This window comes from Lagenorhynchus albirostris, chromosome 4, assembly GCF_949774975.1.
Source record: "Lagenorhynchus albirostris chromosome 4, mLagAlb1.1, whole genome shotgun sequence".
Lineage (NCBI taxonomy): Eukaryota > Metazoa > Chordata > Mammalia > Artiodactyla > Delphinidae > Lagenorhynchus > Lagenorhynchus albirostris.
The window spans coordinates 2,083,400-2,100,918 of record NC_083098.1 but is presented as its reverse complement, the minus strand read 5'-3'; the positions used below and the strand labels follow the sequence as shown (position 1 = coordinate 2,100,918).

The 17,519-nt window shown below is 38.2% G+C and overlaps 1 protein-coding gene across 2 annotated transcripts in view; it reads left to right on the top strand.

Moving 5' to 3' along the window:
- The window catches only part of PDGFC (platelet derived growth factor C), a 218,695-nt gene that overhangs the window by 98,176 nt on the left and 103,000 nt on the right, over positions 1-17,519 (top strand). Inside the window, exon 2 of one of the 2 annotated variants that reach the window (XM_060147503.1) lies at positions 16,825-16,885. The exons of the other annotated variant lie outside the window; for it this stretch is intronic. The gene's annotated coding sequence lies outside the window, so the exon portion shown is untranslated. The remainder of the gene's footprint in view (positions 1-16,824; positions 16,886-17,519) is intronic. 2 annotated transcript variants of the gene reach the window in all.

The window sequence follows — 17,519 nt, the reverse complement described above, 5'->3', positions numbered from 1 at the left end:
AGCTGATGAGTCCAGGTGCACTTCCCGTATGTGCTGTGGAAGGAAGGCGCGCTCAGCATCACATGCTCCGAGCGGGCTCCTGTCCCACCCTGGAGAACCAGGGACAGTCTCCATGGGCAGAGGAGAGCTGAAGGGTGACTAGAATTAACTAAGCAAGAGACTTGGATGTGGATGGAGGGCTAGGGTGGCTAGGGTGAGGACCCCCGAAGTGATGGTGTCAGGGGAGGAAACAGCATAGTGCACTCATTCTGCTTTTGCTCCTTCTGAATTTCTTAGCACTCAGGGTTTGTAACCAGCGTTAGGTTGCACTGAATACAAGTGTGAAGTAGGGTATTCTGCTTTGCCGCCCTTCCTGACTGTGCACCCGTACAGCACCGAGATTTCTGTTTTTACCCCCCAACAATGTTTGCCTTATAGTATTTGCTCAGCAGACACTTGATTACAGTGTAGAGTTTTGGCAAGATGTGGAGTGGAGTCCAGAAGGAAGAAAGAACTTTTATAAAAATAATCTACACCATACATCACTAACCCTATTATAACTTTATCATTTACTTAGAATGATTAAGTTATGGTTATTTGAATGTGCCATGTAAAATTTGTCATAGGTAATTTTTGAAAAAGTTTTATTATGTTTATTTATTTATATTTATTTGGTTGCGCCAGCTCCTTAGCTGCAGCTCACGGGCTCCTCAGCTGTGGCTCATGGGCTCCTCAGTTGTGGCTCATGGGCTCCTCAGCTGCGGCTCACAGGCTCCTCAGTTGCGGCTCACGGGCTCCTCAGTTGCTGCTCACAGGCTCTTAGCTGCGGCTCACGGGCTCCTTAGCTGCGGCTCACGGGCTTCTCAGTTGCGGTTCACGGGCTCCTCAGCTGCGGCTCACGGGCTCCTCAGCTGCGGCTCACGGGCTCCTCAGCTGCGGCTCACGGGCTTCTCAGTTGCGGCTCATGGGCTCCTCAGCTGTGGCTCACGGGCTCCTCAGTTGCGGCTCAAGGGCTCCTCAGCTGCGGCTCACCGGCTCCTCAGCTGCGGCTCACTGGCTCCTTAGTTATGGCATGTGAACTCTTAGTTGCAGCATGCATGTGGGATCTAGTTCCCTGACCAGGGATCACACCCAGGCCCCCTGGATTTGGAGTGTGGAGTCTTAACCACTGTGCCACCAGGGAAGTCCCTGTCATAAGTAATTTTTAGATTAAAAGAGAGCAATATTAAAAAATGAAACTATTTCTTTCATACCTAGAAGAGTATGTAGACGCCATATCATTGTTAGGTGATATTGAAATGATTAACTTGAGACATTTAAATAAGTGGGCCACTCTTTTCTAGATTAGGTATTGTTTTTGACTGTTGAAAAGCATAATAGAGCTATATTTGATCTGTGAATTGAAGATACATGTCTTAACTTATACTCTTACAAGAGGACAGGGTATTGTGCTTCGGTAGTATACTGGCATTTTTTGCATTGATGGTGTTTCAGCAAATGAAGATATGCTGTTAATGATGAGAAAAAGTTTTTTAATTTTAATAAAGCTACTCTTATCCTAGCATAGTATGATAAATAACATATATTTTTAGCATATTCCAAAGTTCTCACCGGAAATTCTATATTATGAAGAAGGGATCATAATCTCAGTCACGGTCTCATATTTAAAAGAGTTATGCAGTGAAATCCGGAGAAATCATGGCAGCAAGACCCTCGGCAGTGTGAACCGTGACTCCTGTTTTGGAGGCCGCCTCAGGTTTTCTCCTCTTAGTGCCATCTGTAAACCCTGCCGGGGTCATGTGTAATTCTCTGTGATTCAGTTTGCTCAGCTATTAAATGGGAGACTCTACAGTAGTTATTTCAAAGGTGGGTTGGCAAGAGTAGACAGAGTAAGTAATCTGAAGTTTAGGATTTTTCCCTATATTTTTATAATCTAAAATATTGTGGGGAAATGATTAGGAATAGATCGTCTTTCATTAAGTTTGTAAAGGGCACGCACAGGGAGACTTGTTACCTGCTTACTCATGTCATTGCTTTGTTTTCTCTTTCGCTGCACAGCCAGGCATTCGTGTTCGATTCTGTTTCTGTTCCCACTTTATGTTTTCTTCCTCAGGAGCCTCTATCATTCTTAGGTTGGTTCTCCATCCTTTGTGTTCTCTGTCTACTAACTTCTCCCACAGCTCAGGGGTGATGGTTCCTCAGGATCCCAGTTTTCATTTAACAAACATGTAAAAGAGTTTTAAAATTCTTTCGTCACGTGTCTGTGCTCAGTCGCTTTTGAGACACCTTTTCCTCTAATCCGTCGGGCTAATATTACCTTTTTCCTGGGCTGCAGTGATTTTATCATAGTCTCCACAGATTTGTTTTACCACTTAGCTTGACTGGGTGAAGGGACATCTGGTAGACCTGGGTTTTGCTGGAGGTCAGGCTGTGTGGAGTTTTAAGGGCTCAGCGTCCACCTGTATGATGGTCACATTCCCTCTTCAACTCTGTAAATAGAAGGAAGGTTAATAAGCGTTAGATCCAGCCCAGTTCCCAGTGAGCTGGGCTACCCTTAAGCATTATTGCCTTCAATTCTGTTATTCTGATGAGAAGGAGGACGTTACTGACATTTGTAAGTTCCACGGCGTGCACTGACCAGCCGTGTTCCTGGACGCACTCTGCTCGGAACAGCATAGCATTCTGAAAAGACACGTGCACCCCGGTGACCACAGCAGCACTGTTTACAACAGCCAGGACACGGAAGCAACCTGAGTGTCCACCAACAGAGGAACGGATAGAGAAGATGTGGCGCATATATACAATGGACTATTACTCGGCCATGAAAAAGAATGAAATAATGCCATCTGCAGCAACATGGATGGACCTAGAGATTCTCATACTAAGTGGAGTAAGTCAGACAGAGAAAGACAAATACCATATGACATCACTAACATGTGAAATCTAAAACAAAAGATACAAATGAACTTCTGGTTGGCAGTTTTAACCCCTGACATCGGTCTTAATTCTGCTCACAATCGTCAATTAGTTTTGCTTTGTTTTCTGATAATTGCAATATCTACATGGTCATGCACATAAAAAGAAGTACATACACCTAAAATGATGCCATTTCAAAAATAAGTTATCAAATAGAGAAATGTTTATTTTGTCTGGCATGTATCCAATGTTTTTGACCAAGAGGCAGCTGGAGGGAAGATGCAGTATCTTCCTTCTTTTTTTATTCAGGTGGGTCAGCTTTTTCAATTTCTTGAGCCGAATCATAGGTAAACTACTGATTTATATTTTATGTCAGCTGCCTTCACTGTATTGTACGTGTAAATTCGCCCCAGATTGTGTGAGATCTGTTTCGCTAGTCATAGTTTTTGTTGTATTTGAGTCTTCATTGTTCTACAGCGTCTGTCTGAGAAACCACCTTAAACTAAAGTTGTTCTTATGTTTCAGTCTTCAAACTGGATGTTTAATAAATGTTTTAAATATTTTTAAAAAACTGATATATGGTCTATGATCTATAATTTTACTTTTTTGATTCTTCGAAAATGGTCATCTTTACAGTATGTATTAAATTTTCTTTCCACATTTATGACAGTTTATTAACTATATAATACATAGCTGTACATGTTTACGATTATACAACTGGGCAGTTACACAATTCTTACAACATTTTTTGAACATCTTGTAATTTAATGTCTCATATTAGAGCTAATGCCCAAAGGGCCATTAGGCTGTTGATTTCGATTTTAATACAGAAGATACTTCGTGTCTGGAATTTGGTCGTGCCACACCCTCTTCAGCCTTAAAAATCTCCTGATCACTACTTCTGCAAGTGACAATATATGCATATATGACAGTAAACTCCTAATCTGTTATATCGTTGTAATCCATGGACAAACGTGGGCTTTCATATTTCTGACCAGGAATGACTTGTGATAGTTTCAAACAATTTAGTAAAAGTAAGAAAAGATCTTTGCAGCACTCGGACTTTAGTATTCATTGAATTACTTTGCATATTTAATTTTGCTGTCTTTGCTCAAACCTGACATTTTTCTTTTTTTTTAATCAAGCGGCAAGACCTACCTATGCATTATATGCTTTCCACAAATGTTTATTAAGAGCATAATAAGTCCAAAGAATGTGCTAGGCCCTTCGTATAAAACAATGAACGCATCAGCTTTGGTTCCATCCTCATGGCCTTACAGCCTTTATTCCAGACTTGACACTGCATTACACCCGTTCATAGTTTTTACCAAGGTTTTACTCACCTGTTACTCACTAAATTGTTCACTCAAATATTCCCTAAATATTTTTTCTTACATTGAGCAACTTTTCTCTTTTTTTTTTTTTTTAAGATTTTTTGATGTGGACCATTTTTAAAGTCTTTATTGAATTTGCTACAATATTGCTTCTGTTTTATGTTTTGGTTTTTTTGACCCTGAGGCATGTGGGATCTTAGCTCCCTGACCAGGGATCGAACCCTCACTCCCTGCATTGGAAGGCAAAATCTTAACCACTGGATGGCCAGGGAAGTCCCATGAGCACCTTTTCTCTTAATTGAATAGATCTTTAAAAGAAGCAGTAGGAAATATCCATGGGAACAAAATATAATTTATGTATAGTTAATATCTATTAAAGTGAATTACCAACTGTTAAATAAAGAACATGCCTTTTTAATGTACTAACGAAAATCATACTGAGAACTGCTAGTGGTACAGTTACCACGCTTTCAGAGACAGTGGTCTAGAGCAAGGGTTCCGAACTGGAACCCTTCCTTCCAGGAAGGAAGCCCACTGTCATGCTCATTCTGGGAGTTGGGGGTGAAGAGGTGAGAGCTGTGGTCAAACTATTTTTCCTCAGTCCATGCCTAGTGAGCTGCTGATATCGACGGGTGAAAAGTAGTTGGATAAACCTAGTCTTGGCAGGAGGCAGTTATAATACATAGCAAATGTTTTGTGTATTTTGTCAATATCATGGTGCATTTAGCATTATATGTACTTTCTTTCAGTGTAAGAGGTTTTTTTTTTAACAAAAGGCTAACAGTCCAAATGAATGTTGTCATTCACAGCCATCCTAAAATGCATATGTTTAATTGCTTACTGTGTGCAGAACAATCCTTGTCAAAGATGGAATCATCTGAAATTCTATATTCAGTCGCGTTAACATGGAATGTTGAAAAGGAAAACACACTAGAGTATATTTTGTGGCCTGAAGTAATCACCAGTCTAGTTAAGGAGATAAAACTTCAACATATCCTCCAAGTAAAGAACAGTGAAGGCCTCCAAGCTTAAACTTCAGAATGAGTGAGTCTGACTGATGTGCCCTGGGCGCTCAGAGGGGATGAGGTCATTGTGCGTGATGGGTCCAGGGCTGTCCGGCTCTGCCGTTGGCCCTTTGAAGCTCTGAGTCAACAGCGTTATTCCAGTTGGAACGCATCAAAGCGGTACCACCAGAAATGTCTGCTAATGTGTGTGCTAGAAAAAACAAGCCCTTACTCGGGTTTTGGGATTTGAAGACCTAGCCTTGTTTGCACTTTTTTCAGGCCACGGCCTCGTTGCTCTGCTTTCCCAGAATCCACACCTGTGGCACGTTCTTTACATTTGGGTTTAGTGATGTGGGTGCGTGCGTGTATACGTATTGTATATGTACAGATACATTTCAGTATATTATCATATTTATGACAAACATGGTTAAGGGCAGCAGCTGAGACTATTGTGTTAAAGGGGTCCCCAGGTATAACCAGAGTGGGCAAAACTATTATTTTTAATCTAAGTGGTAAATAGAGGTTTAGTGATCTTATGTGTGATTTTTTAAAGAGGTTTATTTTTATAATCTTGCTAGTTTTTTTTGTTATTTATTCTTTAATTAGTTTTATTCCTTTAAAATATGCCATTTGATTATGGAGAACCAAAAAAGTGTAGATTTCTCAGAAAAACTATTTGAGAACTAGACCCCAGCGTTATAGGACAGGCACAGGTGCATAAGTTAAAAGCCTGCAATTGATACATCTTTGGTGACACCTTTATCTTTCTGTGGACACACACGATCAGGATTCCCATGTTCATTTACAATAATACTGAAGTGTTATTGCCTAGCCTATAACTTTTGAAAAAGTAACTTTTATGGCTAAAGTACTTAAGCAGTATATTCTCTTTAATAAATTTTCCTGGAGGGTGTCTTACCTCATTTTCACTTGAATTAAATATTTAAACGCGCTTTATATTAATCCATAAACAAACACCTAAATATATAGGTATTGAGCAAAAATGATTGAAAGTTTTAAAATAGAAGACAGTTGTAACAGATGAGTTCTCTTATGCGTGGCCCATTAAAAGAGTCAATTTCTTCATTCACTTTTTAAAAATTATTATACCTGCACCATTTCTTACCTTCAACCAAAAGTGTAAAACAAAAACTCAGAATGACATAGTAACTTCTTGTGTAGCCTTACTGGGTGCTTGTGATTGCTTGTTTGTTTCCATGATTTACAGTCTTTACCAGGAAAATAGTTTTAAATCTAAATCTTTTAGGCCTTTTCATCCATAAATTGCCTAGATTTGTTCCAGTTCCTTCCGTTTGTCTCTTTTCTTCGTGCTCCTGTTTGCAAGGAATTTCTTACACACTTCCCATCCTCAGCTGATGAAAACTCTCGCGTTGGCATCTCCCTAAGAGAATTTGCAGCTGCTCCTACAGACAGCGGTTTATTGGAAGGAATACTGAGCATGATGGCCTTTTCCGCCCCACATTGGTTCTCTTTGCACCGTACTCTCGACACAAAAAAGCTTCTGCCTGTGAAGCGTTATTCTGTTGACCTACAGGATTTTCCTCCATGTTGACTTTTAGTATTTTGAATCACTCAGCATTCAGTGTTTTCTATGATCTTTTCCCCTTTACTGTTTCCTTTGTCCAGTTTCTTCAAAGAAACTTTGCAACCATTTTATAAAGCATAGCTTTTGTTGTCATATAACTATAGCAAGATAGAATATACAAATCAATGGCATTAAAATTGGGCTGGACTTTGGAATACTGTGTGAACATGGATGGGGGAGGAAGTCATTTAGTTCCCCATAAGAAGTGGTTCTGTATTAAGGATTTCTTAATCTTCATGGTGTTTACCTGTCGGCGGCATCGGGACTGAGCATTCTTTTGAAGCACTCATTCCATATTTCTCTTTTAAAAAAATAAGTTTGTAATAAGCCTTGTGGAAACAACTTTGTAATATCTATTTATAGGTGAAGAGAATAAAAGCCATTTAAATACGGCAGGGATAACATCTTCTTCAAGAAGATTATGGGGAAGAGTGAGTTTCACAGAGACAGCGTACTGGAGAGGAAAGTTCTTAGAAGCAGGAGATAATTATGTGCTGTGCTCATCTTTTCACTCCATATTTAAGACAAAAACATTTCTTTAAGTTCACTTCAGCCTTGTGGCTTTATAACACTATGAAATTTGTCTGAAACACTGTAAACTTTTGTCCTAATGAAATTCCTTTGGGTGAGATAAATGGGGAGAGGAAAAAGAAAATCCTATTAAGGTAAAATGAGAGAGAGAAAAAAGAAGACTCTTTAAAGTGTAATAAATGGGTAGAAAAAAGTGAAGGGAAGAAGAAATAGGAGGCCTGAACTGGGGAAGTAAGTCAATCATTTTTGTTTGTAGACTCTCCTGGTTTGGCTCTGACTCCAGTCCTTTTGGTATCCTCTTAATGGATAACAGGATCACAAAACTATAAAACTGTTAAGACAAACAGTCTGACTATTGTGTAGTTACATTTAAGGCATATTGTTAGATGAATATGAATTTATTAATTCAACAGATACATATTGTGCACTTCCTGTGGACAATGTATTACTCTAGTTGCTGGGAATGTAGCAATAAACAGTCCAGACAGGATGCCAGCTTTCGAGGGACTCACCTTCTGGTAGGGAGAGAAGGGCAGTGAAGCAAATGCATGTTACATAAGATGATTTCAGGTAAGTACCGAGGAAAAACCTGAACGCAGCGTGATGACGAACCCATTGTAAATAGCGTGAAAAACTCCTATTCATGACAACTACACAACTGCTGCTTTTCAGTTCGTGTGAAAGAAGGTGTGTGAGACCTTTGTGAAGATAATTGAAATTGTATTGAAATAGTAGCTGGAGAACTGTTAATGCTGTGCGGGTGGATTAAGTGAGACAGTGTCTCTTCTGGTGATGGGAGCCAGCCAAGCTTTAGAACACTTTGACAGCTGACAGTTTTGAGGGCTATATGCAGTGGTTACTTTCTCCGCTGTGCATCTGTTTTTATTCCCCACCCTTGGACTTGGCTTTGGGATGTTGTCACAAATCTGACGTTGGCATTTCCTAGCTGACAGGAGCACACTCCTCAGCAGTTTTATACTTGTTCCTTCCATTTTCAGTAGCCGTCTTTGGAGTTGTTCAAATCGTCTTTAAAAAAAAGGAATACATAAACTGTACATAAATGAAGAGAGAAATACCATGCTTACTGGTGGGCGAATTCAACATTACAGTTATGTAAAGTATCCTCCCATAATTTTATAAATTCAGCATAATTTCAATGAAATTCTTGTAGAATTTCATGGAACTTGATTAGCTAATCTGAAAACTGACGTAGAAATGTAAGGGGCCATGAGTAAGTAACCAAGGCATTGAAGCGTATTATAAAGACATAATCACCATGTGGTGTTTTTTGTATAAGAATAGGCACATAGTACAATGAAGAAGAACAAAAAAACCAGAAATTGATTTATATACATACAGCAATTTGATTTGCGAGACAGAATACAGAAATGTTTAGAATATTGGCCATCCATATGGGAAAATAAATGAAATTAAACATGATTCATACCATACACAAAAACCTTTTTTAAGAAACATTCAGGGGTGAAATATAAAAGAATATCCCTTTGACCTTATAAGCTATAGTTCCTTAAATGAGACGTGAAACACTCAAAATTGACTACTAATATTAAACTTTTGTGTATACGTGTGTGAAAAAACCATACCAACGTTTTAAAAAAAATCAGAAACAGCTTCCCTGTTCATTGTGTTCACTTAAAAATTCACTCTGATAAAACCAGACATGAATAGGCATATTTGGCGAAATGCGTTTACTTCCTAAGTTTGTTCCTTAAGGAGGTATGGGATTATCAGTATTGATTTTAATATAGAAGATTTGTTTCACTTATAGGTATGTCCAAGTAGTACACGAATATGCTGTTACTCGCAGGTGGCAAAACTCTGGTCACAGAACAGGAAGAGCAAGGTTGCTGTCTGATCAAACTGAGTAATCCATACTGAAGACAGTTGCAGACACAACGGTAACCAGTATGTATGGAGCACTAAGCGTGTCCTAGGCCACGTTTTATTTTAAAATCATCTCAGTCATATTAAATTGGCCACGTAGTGTCATAAACAAAAGTTAAAGTAAAAAATAAGGAGATTTGGCGGCTAAGTGGCTGGTGAAATGGTGATTCCGTTTATAGAAATTAGAAAAAAAAAAGTAGAAGAGGATCTAGACCTTATACATAAGTTTGGAGTAGGATACATTGATTTACAGGACTAGTCAGACACTTGGGAATGTGACTGTGACTTGGGAGAGAGTTCTGAGCTACTGCTCTAGATTCAAAGAGCATATGCTTGTGGAAGATACGGACTTCAGTCCAAGAAGTAAGGTCGCCAAGGATTTGGGAACATAGAATACTGAGGACAAATTCTTGCAGAAGAAGGAACTCTAGGTAGAAGAGGATGCAGTTCTGCAGCATCTAAGATGTCTAAGGTAGGAAAGGAAGTAGGAAGAGGCGCCGGGTAGCACGATCAAATGAAGCAGTTAGAAGAGCAGTCGGTAACTGTCATATCGTCCCATTGGCGGACGGTAGCAAACTATTATAAAATCAGCCTCTGAAAATGTATGAAAAAATTGTAGGCTTCTGATTTTGGAGAGTTATTTTTATATATCCATTTTTTCCTTGGGTGATTTTTGTTCATTGTAAAACATTATTAAATGAATTCTTTAACAGATGCACTTACCTTTTCAAAGCTGGTGACAGATAATCCTTAAATAGCAGTGTTTCCACAGGAATCATTTTGAGAAAAATTTGTTTTTGTAGTAATAAAATTTTATTTGACTTTAAAATGACCTGTGAAAGAATTAAGTTCCCAGCTCAAGAATTAGTTTTACGTTAGCTAAAAATATTCCGTCTGAACTTTCAAAATGCTCCTTTTTCTTTTTAATGACAGGTATGGCTGATAGTTGCATGACATTCATAGTATTTAATATCCTGCCTTTATTGCCACAAAATACTTATTCATGCAGTTTCTTCACATGACATTACTTTGTCAGCGAATCCCATGATTTGGTCTTTGGGGCTTGAATTTAACTTTCACATTTTTCTTTGACACTTCCATAGATTCTTAGCACTGCATCAGTTCTTTCATATTGGGGGTTTATGGTTTTAATTTTAAGAACTCTGTTTAAAATATTAAAACTAGCTATAATCACATGCTTGTGAACAGCAAGAGAGACACATCACTTAAAACAGGAACGCCCTGAGGTTATAGTGAGCGTTTGTCAATTCTCTAAGCCTTCTCTAGGTGATTTACTGCTTTTCTTAAGGTCGGAGCCGGCTGTGGGACGCTTGGTGGCTAGGTTCGCTTGAACTGATTGGCACGTACACTTGGCCTTGGCCGTGATGTCCACGTAGCGCTTCTGCCAACTTCCACCTGGACCTTCACCAGCCACCACTGTCTCCTGAAGCAAACGGAGACCTTAAGTGACTATAGAGACTTAGGATATGCCTTTCAAAGTCACTTAGTTCAAGAGGTAGAAAGGTCACCTAGCATTGTTGCTTAGCGCTTTGTGCTTCAAGTAAGTGACACCTGAGTGTGGAGCAGTGAGCCCGGGCCCACCAGGCTGCAGCAGCCCGGCTCCTGTCTTACGCCCTGGACTCAGTGGACGGTCAATGAATATTTGTTGACCGCAACATTTAGGCATAGCTCTGAAGTCTAATTCTACTTAGAATATGTTCTGTCCATGATTTACTAAACACGTCAGCTTCATATGCATGCTAAGATACTTTATTCTTGACTAAAACATGAAATTTGGGGGTGAAGACATTTTTTAAATTATAATTGAACTGCTTTTTAGGACTTTTATTATATTGGACTGTTTATACCCTACTGCGTGCTATACTTCTTATGGAGTAGGAGAATATGAAAGATACGAAGGAGATCACAGTTACTGAAGTCTCTTCTCCCCCTCACTTACACTCGACAGGGACAAGTAGAGAATGATGATGATTCCGGAGCCTTGCATGAGCCTGAGTCCAATGCTGATTGAACTTGTACTCACTGTGCACTGTTTTCCCATACATTTTCTGTACCATGCTCACTAAAGAAAGAACCTACCTACTGTACATTTGTCAAGAAAAAACGGTTTTAGTTAATATTATTGAGTAAAATATTCAACTACCTACAGAGGACTTAAATATATACAGTACTGTTGTGTTTTTAAACTTTCTCTAATCTCCCTTATGAAATAGAAAGTCTAGTGAAAGATTTTAATTGCATTATAACACTTCTTTAAGAAGCAAAAAATAACAGCATATGCAATCTTTGTGATAACTGCTTTTCAGCCTGACTGAATGGGCTTTTGGGTTGTTAAAACCAAAAGTAGATGAAAATTTCTAATGCTGTCTTAAGTATCTTCTGAAAATGAATCGGTCACCAAAGAACTAGGATTGAATTAGATCTGCTTCATGCTATCTGACCCCCTGCATGGCTCAGGAGAACCACAGCCCATTTCAAAGCACGTGAACTCCTGTTACTACCCACCCTAAGGGTACAGTTACAGCTGCCCCAGAAGAAGGCAGCTTTGTTATCGATCCATGCCTGCAGGTGGGAGCATCTTCCCTGGGGGCAGGGGGGGCACATTGATAAATACCATTTTTTTAATTCTCTGTGCTTATGATGTGTTGTTAGAAGTTAGAAGTGTTCTCCTTGGTGGAGCAGTGATACCAGAGTCTCCCTAACAGTATTTCTTCCTGGTTCAGTCTAGGAAGGTTGTATCTTTTTAAGGATTTGTCCATTTCTTCCAGGTTGTCCATTTTGGTGTATAGTTGCTTGTAGTAGTCTCTTATGATCCTTTGTATTTCTGTGGTGTCAGCTGTAACTTCTCCTTTTTCTTTTTTTTCTTTTTTTTTCTTTTTCATTTCTAATTTGATTGATCTGAGTCCTCTCCTTTTTTTCTTGATGGGTGTGGCTAAAAGTTTATCAATTTTGTTTATCTTCTCAGAGAACGAGCTTTGGGTTTCATTGATCTTTGCTGTTGTTCTCTTTGTATCTATGTCATTTATTTCTGCTCTGATCTTTATGATTTCTTTCCTTCTACTAACTCCCTAACAGTATTGCTGTAGGACAGTTCACGTGAGTGCCCGACAGTTACTTGTCCACAATTAGTGCTCAAACGTTGGTAATTGCTCTGTCCTTTGCACTTATAAACTATTATAGTAAACAATCCTTCTTGTTAAAAAACTATCTTATATTCTTTTATGTATACATTTCTTTTACATATATGTGTTCTTTTCCCAATTCTTTTCCATTAGAAGTTATTATAAGATATTGAGTATAGCTCCCTGTGCTATATAGTGGAACCTTGTTTATCTATTTTATACATAGTAGTGTGTGTGTGTTCCTCCCAAACTCCTAATTATCCCCCCACTCCTTCACTATCCCCTCTGGTAACCATAATGTGTTTTCTGTGTCTGTGAGTCTATTTCTGTTTTTTATATACATTTCTTGATAAGAAATCTTTAAAATTTCTCCAGAAAAGAGAATATTTGAAGGATATCACTGAAAAGTGAACGTAAAGAATTCTTAGATTGTTCTAAATTACACATTTTAGATACATTTTTCCAGGAAATATTTTAAACACTTTTATACAGTTGCACTGGAAGTCTGAAATATTGTCATTATTTTTATGTAAAAAACATGCTACACCTACTATATGTGTATGTGTGTATATATGTATATATGTGTGTGTATGTATGTATACACATACGTATATATTTTACTTACTCCAAAACTCAAGTTAGTCTTTCAGAATAATTTTCTTTTTTAATCCCTGATTGCTAAATTGTTTACTTTTTTGCACTGATGCTGTTTTACCAAAATGGTTCTGTGTTCGTTTTGCTTTATAATGGACAAGTTATTTTTGAGCAAAGCCTTCTTAGCCTTGATTTCATAGATAAAAGGTGCATGGATAGTTTACAGGGACTGGATGGATACTCTGAAATTATATGCTATTTTGTGAAAATTATGAGAGTCTGTATTTAGATATATAATTTTCTGGCTTGAACATTCATATCTTTCATCAGGTTCTCAAGACTTTCTCAAGCCACGGTTTAAAAGGATCAAAAAATAGCTCTTGTTATACTTGGTTCATCAGTTCAACATTCTTGAGGAATCCTAGTTTTATAATTGGAGCAATTATAAAGGAAGAGAGGATTATAGGCATTATTTAGCAAATTATATCAAGGCTTGTTTTCTGTCTCAACAACTTCCTACATTATTATATTCTGTATAGACCAGCCTATATCATGCTCTTCGCCATAATGGTGCTATTGTATTATCCCACCATCCCATAATGCTCCCAATCAGTTCTTAACATTACCTTTTATACCTCTCATTTGGCACAGAAAAATAAAAGCATAACGCTAACTAAAACACGTTTGGATCTTGGAATCGTGTAAGAAAGGGAATTGTGAAGTGAAAATCTCAACTTTGTCCGTGTTTCGTATATACGTGTTTCTAAAGTCTGACCAAGAGAGAACGGGGATTTTTAGTTTTTAAAATAGGTACTTGACTTTCGATCTCAGAAAGGGAAAAAGAGTTTCTTCCCTGAATATGATGCTCTATGGATGAAATCTTACAGTTGCTTGAAGGTTTCTTTTAGAGATCTCAGAGATACAGTGAAGTAATTCCAAATACGAATTTAGTATAACTCAATTCCATAGAAACAGCTTTGATGGCGTGGCAGTAGATTGCTGGCGTCTTTGCATATAATGTGAGGGATTTTGGTTGATTCTTCTAAAGGCCAGAGATCTTCAGGGAGCAGCAGTATGCCAGGAGTCTACCCACATGCCATCCTTTTTATCTGCTGAACTTCCTTTGTCAATGTGTTTGCAGCTGCAACATGGGCCTTTCCTGTCAACACATGTTTATTAAGTGTCTGTTTTGGGTGAGGTGTGATGTTATTTTGGTGGGGGGATACCTTAGGAAAAAAACAAACAATGAAAACAAAGCAAAACAAAAACCTAAGCAAAATCCATGATCTTTTGGAGTTTGTTAATGAAATTACACACAGATACTTTAAAAATTGAATAATCAAGTAAGTAAATGATTATATGCGTGAGACAGCACTCACTGTGAAAGGTAAGCAGTTTTTACTTTTAGTATAGCTTCATTTTTCTATAGTTTTTAACCCTAATTGAAGGAAAACATACACTTAAGAATTCATCACACAGATGTTCAGGGTGAAAGATTTTTTTATTTAGACACAAAAGACCTGGATTGAAGGTTAATGCTGTCATTTATTTATTTTTATTTTTTGACTTAAATTTTATTTTATTTTGGGGTCCATAGTAAACTACACTGTCCATTTCCCTGAGTGAAAAATTAAGAGAATTAAGAGCTAAACTTTTAAAACCAGTTCAAGCACTATCTCTTTTTTTTTTTAACATCTTTATTGGAGTATAATTGCTTTACAATGGTGTTAGTTTCTGCTGTATAACAAAGTGAATCAGCTATACGTATACATATATCCCCATATCTCCTCCCTCTTGCGTCTCCCTCCCACCATCCCTGTCCCACCCCTCTAGGTGGTCACAAAGCACCGAGTTGACCTCCCTGTGCTATGCGGCTGCTTCCCACTAGCTATCTGTTTTACATTTGGTAGTGTATACATGTCCATGCCACTCTCTCACTTCGTCCCAGCTTACCCTTCCCCCTCCCCGTGTCCTCAAGTCCGTTCTCTAGTAAGTCTGCATCTTTATTCCCATCTTGCCCCTAGGTTCTTCATGACCATTTTTTTTTCTTTTTTAGATTCCATATATACGTGTTAGCATACGGTATTTGTTTTTCTCTTTCTGACTTACTTCGCTCTGTATGACAGATTCTAGCTCCATCCACCTCACTACAAATAACTCAACGTCATTTCTTTTTATGGCTGAGTAATATTCCATTGTATATATGTGCCACATCTTCTTTATCCATTCATCGGTCGATGGACTAAAGTACCTTTTAAATGATCTTTTATCTTCTCCCAATTAATAAGGAATTTATCATTTGTTAAGGAGTACCAAACTCTGGAAGCTGTTTATAGTTAGAGGTAGAATTAATGTCAAACTTATTGGTCCAAGCACTGGAATGGAGCCAGAATCCAGCAAATCAGCAATAACTGGTAAAAATGTCTCCCGATTCCTTGGTAGTATTAGAAAGGCCTCACAAATAACTCGTTAGAAAGTGGTTAAACAGAGAAAGTTATTAGGATTGTGACTTTTGCTGTTTTGTTGTTTTAACTTACCTTGAAATAACGTACTGTGAAAGCAATAGATATTACCAAGTTTATGAAAACAAAAAGTTCTACTCGGTGTGCTGAGTTGACTAAAGATGCTAAGAGGAAAACATACACTTAAGAATTCATCACACAGATGTTCAGGGTGAAAGATTTCCTGATTTAAACACAAAAGACCTGGATTGAAGGTTAATGCTGTCATTTGTCATTAGGGTAACCGTGTGCCCAGGTTGTCTGGGGACCGTCCTGGTTTATATCTGTGGTCCTGACACAGTTAATAGTACTGCCCTCTTTCAGGGTTAAAAATGTGTTGGTTTGGACAAGAAATTATATGGCCAACTTACTGTGACGACCAACTCTATCTTTACAATAATAAAGTTTGCGTAATACATTTGGTCTTTCAGGCTGTTGAGGTAGCCGGAAGAAACCTGTGTATAAGAAAACATTTTGTAATCTGAACATCATTTATAAGAACTAGAAAGAGGTGTATAAATATTAGTGTATTCATTTGGGCAGAAAGACTACAGTGGCTTGTATACAGAGAGTGGTTTTATTTCAGTCAGTCATTCTCGAACAAATTTGGTATTACTCTTGTTTAAGTGGTTGTATAATGCCCTAGTTTCCCAGAATATGTTATGTTGAAATCGAGGCACAACCAGACAACGAAGAATATTGAAACCTAGATTTTACTTGTGAAGAGGAGAAGGGGTAGATTCAAGGTCCCTTTATCAGTAGGAAGGAGAAACTTAATTCTGCCTCGATCTGAGAAGCCATGAACTAAGCATCGTGTGGACCACAGAACCTTGGCAAGCAAGAGTCAGCTCACCCTTTGGAACTTTTAAAAATACAGTTTCTGGGACAAGATACTAGGGGATAGTTATTACTACTTCACAGGGTTGTTAAAAATATTAAAGAGATAATGTGTACGGAAACATCGGGTCCGTAACCTGCAATTTTGAGTAGCTGCTTAATAAATACTAGTTGAGTAAACGCGCAGGATCTGGGAAGAATGGAGCGTCAAGGGAATATATCCTACAAAATAATGCTCTTTCTTTAATTTTTTTCTATGCCAGCCAAGACCTCTCCCTTCCGGATTGTTACGAATGACCATGAATACGAGTTCATTTGACTGACTCAGATAACACTTATTACAAATTTTGTGCGTCTTCTCAATCATTCAAACTATTTTGACTTCCAAAATCTGAAACTGCAGATTCTGAACCCCCTAGATTAGGATTTGAGGTCATCAAAAGACTCAATTTTACTATCTTCATCTACTGGCAGGGAGGAACTATCCCCAAGCATCTGGACTGGCATAGAAAAGAGGAGAGAGAACATTTGAAAGGTAAGCGGAACATATATTTTATTTACTCTCCATTTTAAACGTTTCTTACACACGCTTGACATCATCTCACGTGGTTAAGGTTTACACAATGAACCCTGCTAAAGCAGAGAATTTCTTTAGGTGGGATCACATTCTTACCTGATTCTTCGACGTGAGCAAGTGTAGACTTGACTGTTTTCCTTTCATAGTGGGAGTCCTCACATCCTTGTGCTTCTGAACGTCTGGCCAGTTGTGCCGGTGCTTCAGGGCTGTTTTCATATTCCTAATAATCTGCAGACTGCAGCATGCTTACTGAAACATCTCTGTTCTCAGTTGTGTATTCTCTGATGTGTTCAAGGTAACGTCCCCTGGCATATTGCTTTGGCTGTTATGGTGTAGAGAGACTAGCAGCATGTTTCTCAAAGTGTAATTGATTATTCTGGTGTTCCTTAGCGTTCTTTTTCATCCTTCATTGATACTTAACTTTCTTTGGCAGAACTTACTGAATAAAAGGTTCTTGTTAATTCCTGAGTAAAAGTCATAATACATTTTTTTATATCAGGGGCTTTTTCTTGGTATGTTGCTTCCCCATCGTAAATCTTTTGTTCCGGATGACTTTTAACAGGATTACAACATTGCAATCAAATTTGAAAGT